Genomic DNA, 14,632 nt, shown 5'->3' with positions numbered 1-14,632 from the left:
AGTAACTCCATTTTGGCGCACACTGCGCATGCATAGACGCTTACGCGGCTTAGTAAAAGGGCCCCTTAGTTTAGACCTCTTCTAATTAATTCACTCTTACATAAAGAGAATTAGATTGAACAGTGAAATCTAGGAATCAACTGGTATTAAGTGGGGACATTAACAACATAAGCTGCTATGCCCATATCAGCCCTCTTCTAAAGTCACTTCACTGGCTCCCTATCCGTTTCCGTATACAGTTCAAGCTCCTCTTATTAACCTATAAGTGCATTCACTCTGCTGCCCCTCACTACCTCTACACCCTCATCTCTCCCTACACTCCTTCCCAGGAACTCCGTTCATTAGGCAAATCTCTCCTAATTGTACCCTTCTCCTCCATCGCTAACTTCAGACTTTGTTCCTTTTATCTTGCCGCACCTTATTCCTGGAATAGACTCCCTGAGCCATTACATCAAGCTCCATCCCTGGCCGCCTTCAAATGCGGGCTAAAGGCCTACGTACCTGTTTGACGCTGCTTTTAATTCCTAACTTGTCACCTACTCGTAACCTTTATCTTGTCTTCCTCTCTTCAATAGTCCCTTTCCCCATATGTCCTATCTGTCTGTCCTACCCTTATCCCTTGTTTGTCCTGTCTGTCTGTCCTGATGTAGACTGTAAGCTCTTTTGAGCAGGGACTGTCTTTTTCTTGATGTTAAATTGTGAAGCGCTGCGTACGACTGGTAGCGCTATAGAAATGATTTATAGTAGTAGTAGTAGTTATCTTACCACAAGTCAGGTTATTTTAGCCCACATTGGTAACTTCCCCTCTTATGACAGAGCAAATGAGTATGATTAACAGTAAAACTATTGTACATGACCTGGTATAGTAGAACAGTTTATCACCTTTTATTCTGTGCTCTCTCTCTTTCACAGCGTAAAACATTGCGTTGCATTTTGCAAGAAGAGACACAATATGGTATCTGAAAAGAAATCTGCCTACTTCCATTTTGTTTTGATAATACTAAAGATCCTTGTTCTCCTCAGTTTTTCCTAACCTAAATTTTGCCTTCAGCTCTATTCACAATTATTTTACTGGCTTCAGATGCAACAGGAATCTCTTTAACTCCATGACCTAATTGCATCATGTCACAATAGAATCTGATGTTTTATGTCACGCAATGAAACATAATACATCCCAAGGCAGCATGACAGAGGTTGAATTCCAACAGCCTTTGAAATGAGAAAAGGGAACTGTAGGGTATCTGTATCTTGCTGTAACCTGTTCAGACTTGCAATAACGAAGTACCATTGTGTTGATTCTTAATGGCTCTCCTCTTCTTGCTCAATGTTGTATAAATTAACAACTGTTGATGATCAAGCTAGAAACAGGAGGAGTTTACTTTGACTCTTTACTGTGACCAGGGTTTCACATAGAGCCTTTGTAATGTTCAATAACATTAAATATAAAATCCCTCTAAAGGTAGGAGGTTTATGTAAAAAAAAAAAATTTAAATGTGCATTTCTAAATGAAAACTAGGGATGGGCATTTTATATTGTTTCCCATGTCATTTACAAGAATTGTTTTATTCATTTTTATTTTGCCATTTTGTTGTTTTGTCAGTTTCTGAGAGTATTGCACACTCTTTGAAAATAGTGGTTACTGTAACAGTACTCCTGCAAAGCTCTGGGCCCATAGCTACACACTGTCTCCTCAGATCTGCTAAGGTACCCATTCCTAGAGGGAGACTTTTGGGCCAGTCCAGGATTTCTCCTAATCTCATCCTGGTGCATTATGGGACCTGCAGTACTGATTGCAGTGGAGAGAATCAGGGACTAAAAATACTACACTGCTTTGGGATGTAAGTTTAAAACCTGAACCGGCCAAAAACTCTCCCTCCTGGAATGGGTAATGTAGCAGCTCTGTCTCTCTCACAATTAAAAGCCTATTTCTAAACTAGGAACGTCTGTGCCACAAAGGATGAGGACATGTGATTGAGAGAGCAAAGCCCTGTACTTCCCCCCTTGCTGCAGCTGAGACCAAGTCAACAGTAAACCACTTAAAGGAGACAGCAATAGGCAGGAGGACAGGCTCTGTGGAAGGCCCCGCATATAAATGTGTGATGCTCCACCCTATAGCTTTGGGGAAGCTCCCCCAATTCTAGAAACTTCCACCTGCTGGTCTGACAAGATATGGCTTCCCAATGTAGAAGAACCTTACAGCATAGGTGACCTGTTCAACAGGAACAGAGGTCGAGAAAAAATAGCCTCAACATCATTACTTTAGCCAGAACAATCAGATTCAGTGCTGGAGAAATCAAATAACCCAAACGCCACCCTAGTAGCTGAGGTGATGTAGAGGTTAGGATGGTTGCTTTGTCATTTATTTATTTATCATTTATTGGGTTTGATATTCCGATTCTCACTGAGCCAAAATCAAAACGGTTTACAATATAGAATTTGGATACAGGAAAGGAACACCGTAATATAAAAGGAAAGCAGTCAGACACTCAAGGCAGAGATAGACAATTTAATCAGACACACAAAATAATCAGTCCATCAAATATAGACAAGGGACAGAGCACATCAGTGTATATATACACAATCTTATTCTTAAAAAAAACATTAATTAAAACCTATGGTCCCTTCCTCCATCCCAGAGAACCTCAGCAGAACAACCCTGAGTGTTCAAAAGCCAGTTTAAAGAAGTATGTTTTTAGGGACCCTGGAAAGGCAGGAAAAGAGCTCTCAAGCCTTAACTGTTTTGGAAGTGAATTCCAAAGAGAGGGAGTAAGGAAGAAGAAAGCGGAGGAATGCATAGATTCCCAACATGCCTTGGAGGGATGAGCAGAACAGGCTTATTGCCAGAGACCAAAGGGTGCTGTGAGAGGGTTTATAAGGGATGGTCAGAGAGGCAAGATAACAAGGGGTGGTAGTATGGAAGACCTTATGTGTTAGTGTAAGAATTTTAAATTTAATTTGGAATTCAATAGGAAGACAGTGGAGACGTTGCAATAAAGGTGAAACATGATCATAATGTTTAGCGTGGCAGATTATACGAGCAGTAGTATTCTGGAGGATTTGGAGATGTTTTAAATTAGCCTTAGTAATACCAGCATAATCAGAATTACAATAATCATAGCAAGAATTTATATAGGCATAAAAGAGAGAACATAGTGAGGATGGGTCTAACATATTACGAATTGATTTCAAATGACGAAGGAAACAGAAACCTGTTTTAATAACCTGAGAAATATGAGGAGTGAAGGTCAGCTAAGAATCCACAATAATTCTGAGATATTTGAATGAACTAGCAGGCGTGATTGACCTACCCAAGAGGAATGGAATTGTTGAAGGAAGAGGGGATGACCCTGTGATCCAGCTAGCAACAGAGGTTACAGGTTTGAATCCCACCACAGGTACATTCTCCTGATCCTAAATGAATAGCAGGTATCTTTAACTCTGTGCTGATTTTCAACTCCGTGTGGTGAACTTAATGATGATTAATTACCATGCCAATCCCAACAGGTGCTATAATTGGTGCTGAGATGAATGCCATTTTGTCTTTAGGACTCCAGAGAGTGTGATTTTGGTGTTCCTTGGTTATATTTTTTGCAATTTGCGATTTTGCTGTGTGCTCAAACCCAACCCTATACCCATTTCATCTCCAGCTTTCTCTCTTCTCACCTATACCTCCACTTCAGTCTATTCCTCCCTTTCCATTACCTGTTCTTTCTATCGCTTCCCCCACCCCAACTCTGTCTTTCACCATATTTGGCTTTACTATATAAGCCTCTTTTCTCACAATGGCAGAGAAAGGAGAAGGCCATGGGTACTCTTTTCACCTATAGGCACATCTTTTTTTATTTCTTTTTATATATTAATTTTATTAACAGACAAAAGTAGCTACTATCAGATTTGTAATTGCTATGCAAGATTTCCACATAAGTCCCCTTTTTGTATAATATAAAAGGTAAGTATGGGAAGTATTTCCCTCCCAGTAGTGGTCTCTTCCTTTCTTCCCAGTGAAACTGGCATTACCAAGACAATTTTTCCCAAAGGGTGGATCACTATAGGGAATATCTTAGAAGTGTGCACTACTGGTCAAACCCAAGCTGGCATTTCTTCATATTACTGCTGCCCTTGAAATTCAAAAGAGAAGAGAGGCTGGAGATGGGGGGTGGGGGGGAGGAGAAGAACCTAGAAGAGGTTATAGTGGAGGAGCTGGTGGGAGGAAGGAGCTATAGTGAGGCTGGGTGGAAAGGACCTGGAAAACAATCATGAACAAGTGGGGGAGGAGAAGGAGGAGGAGGAGCTGGGAAGACAGAGGAGAGAAGGGTGGAGAGAACTAGCGGAGGACCATGGCTGAGGGCAATTACCTTGATACCAAAATTTCATCTTGGGCCACCAGGAGTCTAAGCACATCACTGGTTCTGATAATAATCGGGCTACAAATGACACTGACATTTCATGGGTGATGTGAATGCTCAATACATTAAGGGGAGAAGACTATATAGGGTGCCCAACGTTAGGTGCTGGAATGATGCTCCCTAAGCACAAATTCTATAAAGGCAGCTCCACGTGGAATTGCCTTTATAGAATACTAGCTTAAATCATATTCACAGCTAACTTTAGGTGTGAGCATTTATGTCTGCTAAGGACTGCTGTAAATGCTAACATCTAACTACTGTCAGTTAGGCACAGAAATGGAAGTATTCTATAACATGCCCCGCCCATGCCCCTCCCTTGGCCACATGCCTTTTGTAGTTCCATATAAGGTGAATTAGGCATGCAGGTTACAGAATAGGGGTACAGAGCAGATAAATGTGTAACCAGTAATTAGTGCCAATTAGCATTTATTAAGGCCAATTATCAATTGTTATCACCCATGCCCAAAATTGCATGCCAAACTTTGGGTGACCTAGACAGAACTGAGGGGTAAACATTGCAATATCAAATATGAACATTTATTTTGTATATTATGATATTACAACAACAAAACTTAGTAACCAATTCTTTGAATATGAACAAATTGGTGCATAAAGTGGTTACACAGTTTCTCAGTAACTGGGTAGAGCAGAGGCGTAGCCAGACTTCGGTGGGAGGGGGGTCCAGAGGCCGAGGTGACCCGCACCACCATTTTGACCTCCCCCCACTCCCACCGCCGCCACCACCAACAACTTTGACCCCCCCCTGCACCAACCCTTTCGACCCCCCTTCCCGCCGCCACCAACCCTCCCCCACCGCCGCTGTCACCGTGGGTACCTTTGCTGACGGGGGACCCCAAACCCCGCCAGCCGAAGTCCTCTTCTCCAGCGCGGCCGCATTGCTGGCTGATCTGCAAGGCTTCGTTCTGTTTCTGTGTGTCTGACGTCCTGCAGGATGTCAGACTCACAGAAACAGAATGAAGCCTTGCAGATCAGCAACGCGGCCGCGCAGGAGAAGAGGACCTCGGCTGGCGGGGGTTGGGGTCCCCTGCCAGCAAAGGTACTTGACGGCGGTGGTGGCGGGTTGGCAGTGGGAGGGGGTCGAGAGGGTCGTCGGCAGGGGGGCCAGGGCCAAATCTACGGAGGCCCATGCCCCCATGGTCCCACATAGCTACGCCCCTGGGGTAGAGTCACAGTTTTCTATTTTCTTCTGTCTAGATCACCAACTTGGCACTGAGAATGTGCATGAGAGGAGCCTAGGTGAACTGTGGATGAGTAAAAAATGAAAGAACCCCATCACTGCGAGATACCAAAAAATTTAAAAATGTACACATTTTAGTTTAAAAAAGTAATAACACTCTGCCTGGGGCAGTTACTATGTAGTAACAGAGCAAGGGCTTGGAATCCATCATGTCCATCCCACCCACTATACTGGTAATTGCTGCAATTACACATTATGTGCAATTATGCATTATTGGCTAAATGACCTTATAAGGGGCAGGCATGATTAGTAAAGCTCTAATTAAAATATGGAGAGGAGAAAATGCCATCTATAGTAAAAGCTCCAGAAGTCCAAAGTGCCAGCCAGTCTGTTCTTCACAAATGTGATCAAATCAATAAAGCAAAGCCATCCTTGGCTACATAATCCTTCACATTCTTTCCCTGAAGAAATTTGGCCAAATGCAATTTGAATGCTTGCCCTGTTATTGTTTCTGCCACTGTATGTGCCACTTCACACATCACTCACATACCTCTCACTGCACCTTTGCTAAAGGTCCTATTTATTCAGCTTTTTTTCCCATAAACATAAAATTGGAGGGAACTGTTAATAAAGAGGCCCTGAACCGGTGGGGGGGAGGGGGGGGAGGCATTTTGAAATATAGTCTTCCCCACAGAGGTGGTTTTCACTCCATAAGTTTTATCGTCCTAACCGGGATCTGACCTAGCCCCACAGACAGAAGAAAAAGGAAGGAAGGAGACTAGAACTGAGGTACCAGATTATATGCACAGTCACTGATGTTTAGTTTAGTTTAATCTTCATGCCTCCTTTTGATCAAGATACAACAAACTGGTTTACATTAAATAGGGAGCAAATCAGGGCCAGCCCAACCATCAGGCAAGACTAGGCAGTCACCTAGGGGCAGCAAAGAGTAGCTGCAGTAGGGGCAAAACATCCTGACAGCCACAAATTCAAAGAACCGTCAATATGTACTTTTACTGAAGGAAGGATGTATAATTTTCAAATAGTGGAGGAGTGGCCTAGTGGTTAGGGTGGTGGACTTTGGTCCTGGGGAACTGAGTTTGATTCCCACTTCAGGCACAGGCAGCTCCTTATGACTCTGGGCAAGTCACTTAACCCTCCATTACCCCATCTCCTTATGACTCTGGGCAAGTCACTTAACCCTCCATTGCCCCATGAAAGCTGCATTGAGCCTGCCATGAGTGGGAAAGCACGGGGTACAAATGTAACAAAAAAAAAAAGCTCATTTAAGGGCCATTTTACTAAAGCTTAGCATGCGCTAATGGAATTAGTGCACACTAAATGCTAAGAAGCCCATAGGTATAAAATTTGCTTCTTAGCTTTTAGCGTTCCATTAGTGTGCACTAAGGTTTAGTAAAAGGCTCCTTAGCATACAAGTTAATTGGAAAGGGGCATAAGTACATAAGTATTGCCACACTGGGATAGACCAAATGTCCATCAAGCCCAGCATCCTGTTTCCAACAGTGGCCAATCCAGATCACAAATACCTGGCAAGATCCCAAAAAAGTTCAATACATTTTATGCTGCTTATCCCAGAAATAAACAATGGATTTTCCCAAAGTCATTTTAATAATGGTCTATGAACTTTTTCTTTAGGAAGCTGTCTAAACCTTTTTTAAACCCCACTAAGCTAACCACCTTTACCACATTCTCTGGCAACAAATTCCAGAGTTTAATCACACGTTTAATGAAGAAAACTTTTTTCTGATTTGTTTTAAATTTACTACATTGTAGCTTCATCGCATGCCCCCTAGTCCTAGTATTTTTGGAAAGAGTAAACAAACGATTCACATCTATCCGTTCCATTCCACTCGTTATTTTATAGGCCTCTATCATATATCCCTTCAGCCATCTTTTCTCCAAGCTGAAGAACCCTAGACGCTTCAGCCTTTCCTCATGGGGAAGTCATACCATCCTCTTTATCATTTTTGTCATTTCGGCATAAGGATAAAGGTTTGCTTAGAGCACCCAATACTCTCTCTTCCTCTGTTCACCAAACCCAACCGACACAGGGGAGCCCTATGCCTTAGGAAAGGTCTGAAAAAACAGGTAGGTTTTAAGACCTTTCTTGAAACGGGAGCAGAAGGACTCACTTTTCAAGGCACAGGGCAGAGAGTTCCAGAAATGTGGGGCCAAAATAGCCTTTGCCTTCTCCAGTATTCTAAGCTATGGCTTAGACATTGCACCAATAACCTTCATGTTGGAAAGAATCAGAGATCACTACTACTACTACTTAATATTTCTAGAGCGCTACTAGGGTTACGCAGCACTGCACAGTTTAACAAAGAAGGACAGTCCCTGCTCAAAGGAGCTTACAATCTAAAGGATGAAATGCTCAAGATTTTCTTTTGACATGCTAGCATAAGGACATCCAGGACCTCAGTCAATCAGTGGTTCAAGTGTATTATCCTGATTACAGGCATCATTTTGAATCATCCTGCTGACTACTGTGAGCAGTTTCTTGCTAGTCCAAGCTTAAGGGAAGTTGTACAAATCTGAGTTTCTTAAACAATTGTAGTGTACAGTTTTTAATAACAGTACATCATTGACTAGGTAGTTAAGAGTACTGCTATATCTGCCAGCTTAAATGATTTTTTTATGTAATCGCATGGTCACAGGGAGCTAAATGTGGTGATGTTTCATGCAAAATATCTTCATGTTGCATTAACAATATGCTTCTTTGCATGTAAACTAATCATTCTGATGCACATTGCACTAAGCTTTGATTACAATAACACCAATATATCCCAAACCTACTATATTTCTGTTGAAGATTTGGACTGCTAGATAACAAACTGAGGGGTCCTTTCACAAAGGCATGCTGAAAAATGGCTTGTGGGCACTACCGCTTGGGTTTTGGGCATGCGTGGATCCATTTTACAGCACACCTGTAAAAAAGGCCTCTTTTTGGGGGGGGGGGGGGCAAAAATGGACATGCAGCAAAATGAAAATTGCTGCACGTCCATTTTGGGTCTGAGACCTTACTACCAGCCATAGACCTAGCGGTAAAGAATCTGGGCAGTAATGACCTACGCGTGTTAAATGCCACATGGTGCATGTCCGTTACGCGTGCCAGAAAATAAAAAATATTTTTGAGGCATACGCAGCGGCCACACGCCAAAATTGAAATTACTGCAAGGACCACACGGTAATCGGGCAGTAACTCCAATTCGGTGTGCATTCGGCGCATGTAGACATCTACGCAGCTTAGTAAAAGGGGCCCTCAGTAACCACCAACAAACTCAAGTGGCACCAGAAATCCTCATAGGTCCTGTTTTATCCAATCTCACTTTGATACCTCTAGAGGGAAACATGGCCACATCAGGCATAAGTATTTATTTGGTGACATTAAAGTCCTTGTTTCTACTTTCTACATCGGTAGTCTGCTGTTCTGCGACCTAAAATGCACATACAGGACTATGGGACAAGGAGATCAAAAGATACTCTGAAGGACCAGAATTTAATGGTCAATGAACAAGAGTTAATACCTTAAATTGTAGGTGAAAGAGCATAGGAAGCTGATGATGGTCATAGGAGCCAGCTCTGAGAGAGCCAGTGTGTACTGAGCACCCCAATATAGAGCAAACTTCTTCACTGCGCCTAGGGAGGGGGTAATTTGTAATGTTTGGCACCCCCAATCACTTTGAAATGTTGGTGCCTATGAATATGGTGGTCATAGCTTTGACAGCCATTGCACAAACATATTCTGGTATTTTGAATACATTGCAATCTCTATAGTAAGAAGATCTTCAGTAGGAAAATTCATAGTACCTAGGCAACTTGAACTAAAAAATGAATTTGGAAATGAATATCCTCTGCTTCCAAATATGGTTAAAGGTCATTCATAACACACACACACACACACACACACACACACACACACACACACACACCAGACCTGTGCTGAAATCTGAGAATTGAAGGTCAGGTAGATGTCAAATGTAATCTCAGGTGTAGTCACCATATCCTTTAATTAAATAGGAATGCCTGCAATGGACAATAAAACAGATGGGCTGGATTTCCTTCTAGTGATTCAGATAGCTTCACATGTTTAGGGGTTAAGCTTTATGGGTTAAAGCCACCTAGCTGCTGTATTTATACAGATATTTAGACTCCAAGGCCAAGAATAGGGGAGAAATCAGGAAAAGACACTAATTAAATATCATCTGTATAGAAGAAGCATCTACCTCAAAACTTCAGATGATAGTGACTAAAGGAGGAAAGAAAAATCAAACAATGTGGGGGTTAAAATGGACCTCTATGGTCCCTCACCCCACATGTCAGTGCATAAGAGCTAGAAAGGTTCACATTGCAGATCATGCAAAAGGTTTGTCGTCCACACCATATCAGCACATAAGAGGAAGAAAGGTTTGCATTGCACATCACCCAAAAGGTTTGATTGTCCCAAAAGACTTGAACAGGGTTAATATGCTACCACCTATGCCAAGATCTGCAGTGCTGAGACCAGTAATGATTGACCTTGTAGTTCGAATGGCAAGATTAGACAGTCCAGGAGAGTTTCCAACCTCTGCATAAAAGAGGTCTGTAGTGAAACAGGAAATCTGTGCTGAAGGAGGGGAGAAAAAACAGTAGGGCCTTGAACCATACAGCAGATCAGCGACTCTGTTCATTTTTTATGTGAACTCTGCTTCATCAGCCAATATAAAAACATTTCTATTTATGAAATATGTATTAAATTCAGCATAGGGTTAAATGGATGATTGAGGATTAGGTTATACGTGTTCTCCATAAATTGTAATGAGCTCTATGCTAGTAATGTTTTAAAGTTTTTGTAATTCCTCGGTATTGAGCAGAATTTTATTCTGTAAGTCACTCTGAACTGAAAGGCTAGTATGGGTTATAAGTTTTGGTATTATTATTTTTTTATTATTATTATTACTGCTGGTGTTCCTCAGTCCCAATTCCTAGCAGAACTTGGCTTACACAAGTCTAAATGCCCAATAGAGCAATCCGCCCCTCACCCTAGGATCTGTCCTGGGACAAGGTATAATGAATGGCAACAAAAATGATGAAAGAGCTAGAACAGCTCCCCTACAAAGAAAGGTTAAACAAGAAAGGCTGTCAACTTGAAGACCAGATGACTGAAATTTGATATGATGTCTATAAAATCATGGGGGTGAGAGGGAGGTTGTTTACCTCTCAAAAAATACTAAAATGAGGAATGCTCCATTTAAAACAAATATTTTTCCACTCAACATAAAATTGATCTGTGGAATTTACTGCAAGAAGATGTTATCAAGGCAACTAATATACCTGGGTTTAAAAAGTGCATAGATATGTTTCTGGAGGGAATGTATAGAAACCATTATCAGCCATATAGATTTGGGAAAGCTACCAAAGGATTTACTCCTTTGGGATCCTGCCAGGTACTTGCGACCTGGATTGGCCATTGTCAGAGACAAGATGCTGGGCTTGAAGGGCCTTCAGTTTCACCCAGAATGGCACATCTTATATTTTTATACTAAATACTGTTGCAGTTCTTGTTTCCTCCCCCCCCCCCCCCCCATCTCAAAAAAGATATATAGGAACAGAGAAGGGCAACCCAAATGACAAAGGAGATGGAATAGCTCACCTACCAAAAAGAGAATGTGGGTAAAGGCTAATACAGCAGGGAGTGGTGAAGCATGGAATGCAGAGTTCAAAGCCTGCTGACGCTCCTAGTGATCTTGAGAAACTTGTTTAGCCCTCAATTACCTCAGATACAAATTTAGGGACCCTTTTACTAAGCTGCGCTAAGAAATGGACTTAACTCTTCCTTACACAGAACTTTCCCATGTGCTAAGACCATTTTTAGTGTGCCCGTCAAAATGGGCTATTTTCTATGTTGATTATGTGGTCATATGCTAATGTTAGCGTTAACACACGACCATTGAAAAAATTGCCACGGAAGCATATACTGTCTCCTATTTAAGGGCATTAAGGGCTCCCATGTTATGGACATGCTAACTAGTTTGTGTGCCGGTGATGTCAGTGTGCTAGCTGATTAGCACATCCACACCTATTCTCCACCCCAAAATAACCCCTCCAAAAATAAATAAATAAATATCACACAAAATTTATGTGGAATACCTTAACACAGGCTTGTCCAGCCTACAGCTCGAGGGCCAGAATCAGGTCCACCAAGTACTTTTTTCTGGCCCTTGGAAGCTTGGCAATTCTTGTGATCCTTACAGCAGGATTCCTGCTTCCCCACCACGACTCAGCTCTCTATAAGCTTGAACCATGTGGTGCTGGATGTTCGGGTTGCTCTTGCGCTTTCAAGTCTCATGAGACCAACCCAAACTTCTAGCGCCACATGGCCCAAGCTTGTAGAGATCTGTATCATGATAAGGAAGCAGGAATCCCACTGTCACTTTTGCATCTGAAGCCAGATGAGGGTGGAGACTGGGTGAAGACTGGGGAAGGGTAGATCATGAGAGAGACAGAGTCTGGGTGAAGGATGAGAAGGGAACAATGCACCATTGTATTTTGCCACTATTTGACAAAACATGCGGCCCTTCAAATATTACCAAATATAAAATGTGGCCTCTGATAGAAAAAGGTTGAACAAGCCTGTTTTAATACATCCTGTGTTAGGCCATTTTTGCTCTGTTAGGCATGCATTTGAACCTAGCACAGCTAAGTGAAAGGGCTCCTTAGATAGTAAAGCTTCAGGGAGGGGGGGGGAAGAAATGTGGCACCTTCATTTGAACTGGAAAGGGGCAAGCTAAGTTCAAATCCCCAAAGACTAAATAGGTTGAAGGTCTTTAGCTTGGAGAAGAGACAATTAGTAGGATGGAATGAGTGAATAGGGATTGATTGTTTACCCTTTCAAATCTAAGCTAAAAGCCCACCTTTTTGATGCTGCTTTTAACTCCTAACCCTTATTCACTTGTTTAGAACCCTTATTTTATCATCCTCACTTTAATATTCCCTTATCTCTTGTTTGTCCTATTTGTCTGTCCTAATTAGATTGTAAGCTCTGTCGAGCAGGGACTGTCTCATCATGTTCAAGTGTACAGCGCTGCGTACGTTTACTAGTGCTTTAGAAATAAGTAGTAGTGGTAGTAGTAAAACTTATCGAGTAAAGATACAAGGGTTGCTCTCAAAAAGCTGGTCATTGTGGTCTGGTGTTCCTCAGGGATTTCCACTGTCACCTGTTTTGTTTAATGTTCTTATGTCTTCATTGAGCAAATGTTTGGAAAGGGAAGGTTATCCTGTTTATTTACGTAGATGATACAAAGGTAGTTTTTACTATTATGACAGATCTTAGGGAAGCATATACTATTATTGCTCATTATCTTACTATCATTACTGACTGGATGGCTGTTCACTGCCTTAATTTAAACAAGGAAAAAAACTAAATTTTTTCTGTTAGGAAATAGACAGAGCTTAAATATAGACTCGCAATTTAGTACTGATGGTGACTTTTATTCTTTAGATTGTACAGTTAAGCTCTTGGGTGTTACACTAGACATGAAGTTAACAATGGAACGTCAAGTAAACTCTTTAGTAAAAAGCTCTTTCCATATGATGAAAAAACTAAGAAGCATTAGAAAATATTTATCAGAAGATTTGTTTAGACGGGTGGTACAGTCACTTATTCTTAGCAAATTGGTTTACTGTAATGTTGTGTACCTGGGTCTACCGAAACAAATTATTAGAAAAATCCAAACTATTCAAAATGTTGCACTTCATTTAACTGTTTCTCTTAAGAAAACTGGTCATATTACTCCATTTTTCATTAAGCTACACTGGCTTGGAGTGCTTATTATATAAGATCATTTATAGCCTGATGCCTTGCTATATGCTCTCTTTAGTATGATATTCAGATTCATTATCTGAATATAATTTTCGTAAGTCATTATTTTTTTCCTTCCCTAGTCCTCGGGGAATCACCTCAAAGAAGTTGTTTACATGTTTGTTTGCTCATCAATCTGCTATTTTTTTTTTTTTACCTGTTATGTCTATGTTAAGCTGCTTGCTCAGTTATATTACTCTTAAGAAAGATTTATGGACATGGTTGTTTCATAAATACTTATTAGGGAAGCAACTAAGATGAGATGTATATTGCTATTCCAGATCAGGATAATTTTGTCTAATCATTGTTACATCCTAGATTTTGTCTTTTGTTACCTGGTATCTTTGGGGTTCTTTTACTAAGCTGCGCTGAAAAATGGCCTACGGTAGTGTAGGTGCAGGTTTGGGGCGCACGCTGATCCATTTTTCAGCACGCCTGCAAAAAATGCTTTTTAAACTTTTTGCCGAAAATGGGCATGCTGCAAAATAAAAATTGCCGCACATCCATTTTGGCTCTGAGACCTTACTGCCAGCCATTGACTTAGTGGTAAGGTCTCATGCGTTAACCCGGCAGTAATGACCTATACGTGTACAATGCCACTTGCCGCACGTAGCTGACTCACGACAGAAATTAAAAATTATTTTTCAGACGCACGTAGCTGACGTGCATCAAAAATGAAATTACCGCAAGGGCCACACAGTAGCCTTGTGGTAACTCCAAATTCGCACCCGCTGGGCATGCATAGGTGCCTATGCAGCTTAGTAAAAGGGCCCCTTTCTAACCTGCTGTGAACTATTTTAATGGTTTTAGCGGGCTATAAATAAGCTGTTACTGTGTAGTCAATGATCAAGGAGGTGGAAGTTGGGGTCAAAGCAGTTAGCACAGCTGAGTTTAAAAAGGATTTAGCAAACTCATGGAAAAAAAATCCATTATTAGCCATGTTCACCTGGAAAAGCCACCACTTGTCTCTTGGTATGAGCAACAAGGAATGGGTTTACTCATTGAGATCCAGCTGAGACAGGATTCTGGGTTCTTCGGTCTGACCCAGATGGCACATATATATTCTGACTGGTTGCTGTTTCTTTCCAATGTGAACCTTCAGTAATGGAAAAGTTATCTGTTCCCTTTTTCTGGAAACAACTAAAAAGATGCACTGTTGCAATCAGA

Source organism: Microcaecilia unicolor, chromosome 7, assembly GCF_901765095.1.
Source record: "Microcaecilia unicolor chromosome 7, aMicUni1.1, whole genome shotgun sequence".
Lineage (NCBI taxonomy): Eukaryota > Metazoa > Chordata > Amphibia > Gymnophiona > Siphonopidae > Microcaecilia > Microcaecilia unicolor.
The sequence above is the reverse complement of the archived record's forward strand: the minus strand, read 5'-3'. Positions refer to the sequence as shown.